This window comes from Pipistrellus hanaki, assembly GCF_964339955.1.
Source record: "Pipistrellus hanaki genome assembly, chromosome: 1".
Classification (NCBI taxonomy): domain Eukaryota; kingdom Metazoa; phylum Chordata; class Mammalia; order Chiroptera; family Vespertilionidae; genus Pipistrellus; species Pipistrellus hanaki.
The window spans coordinates 149,847,796-149,848,897 of NC_140503.1; the positions used below are offsets into that span (position 1 = coordinate 149,847,796).

A 1,102-nucleotide genomic window follows, 5' to 3' on the forward strand; every position below is an offset into this window, starting at 1 on the left:
TAAGGAAATTGTCCTCTCAGAAAGAGAGGAAACAAAACCACAGGTGACAAAAAGTACTTTTTCTCCACAAGGAAGATTGAATAACTATATTACAGATGGAGTTTTGCTTTTTATTCTATGGTTTGCAATCTGGTGAATCTCAAGCCCTGGCCATTACCCTGATGAAAATTTATTTGGACTATTCACTGTATTTTTTTGTTCCCTAATTGGGGGTGGGGGGGACTTTTGGAAGTCATTAGAATACCTTCAATGCCTCCACTTCCACCTCTTCTTGGGATGTTATTGGCTGGTTTTACCATTAGGAATGCTCCATATACTAGCGATTGCTTCCATATTAGTAATGAATGGTCTTCAACTTTAAGAAACACTGCCCTTACCTTTATCCAAATAAAAGCTGGACTTGGACTCAATCCACAGGCTTTGAAGCATTTGAAGAGAGTTTGTTTAAGATCGTCTATGGTCCATGCCTCCCAGAGGCATGTTCAACTGCAGTTATTTCCCACTTCCTTATGAATTTTCCCTGGGAATGGAGTTTTCTTTTAGGTTTTGTGGTAGGTTCTGTCTCTCCTGCTATTATTGTCCCTTCCATGCTACATTTGCAAGAAGAAGGATATGGTACTGAGAAAGGCATTCCAACTTTACTAATAGCTGCTAGCAGTTTGGATGACATCATGGCTATCACTGGATTCAGTACATTCATGAGCGTAGACTTCTCCACACCTGGCATACTTCATAATTTCCTAACTTCTTTTCAGACCCTAATAATTGGTGTCTACTAGGACCATTTTGGGGAATTTTTCTTTGATATTTTCCAAGTGAAGATCAGATAAATCTTCCAATGAAGAGAGCATACCTTATTTTGGGTTTGTGTGTTTCTGCCTTCTTAGTAAGCAATAGCTTCGGTATACATGGAGCTGGAGGATTATGCACACTAATATTGACTTTCATTGGAATGAATTGGACCACATATAAGATTGGAGGACAAAAATTATTGCATTTGCATGGGATATTTTTCAATCCCTTCTTTTTGGTTTGTTTGGATTGGACATATCTATTGCAGTTCTTAAATCAGATGCTATTGGTATTTCTATTGCTAGTATGA

At 38.1% G+C, this 1,102-nt stretch overlaps 1 pseudogene across 1 annotated transcript; it reads left to right on the forward strand.

The window, feature by feature from the left end:
- The first annotated feature begins 219 nt into the window (after window positions 1-219).
- Window positions 220-1,102, forward strand: LOC311612558 (sodium/hydrogen exchanger 9B1-like; annotated as a pseudogene). The gene has a single exon. The product of its transcript is annotated as a sodium/hydrogen exchanger 9B1-like (transcript).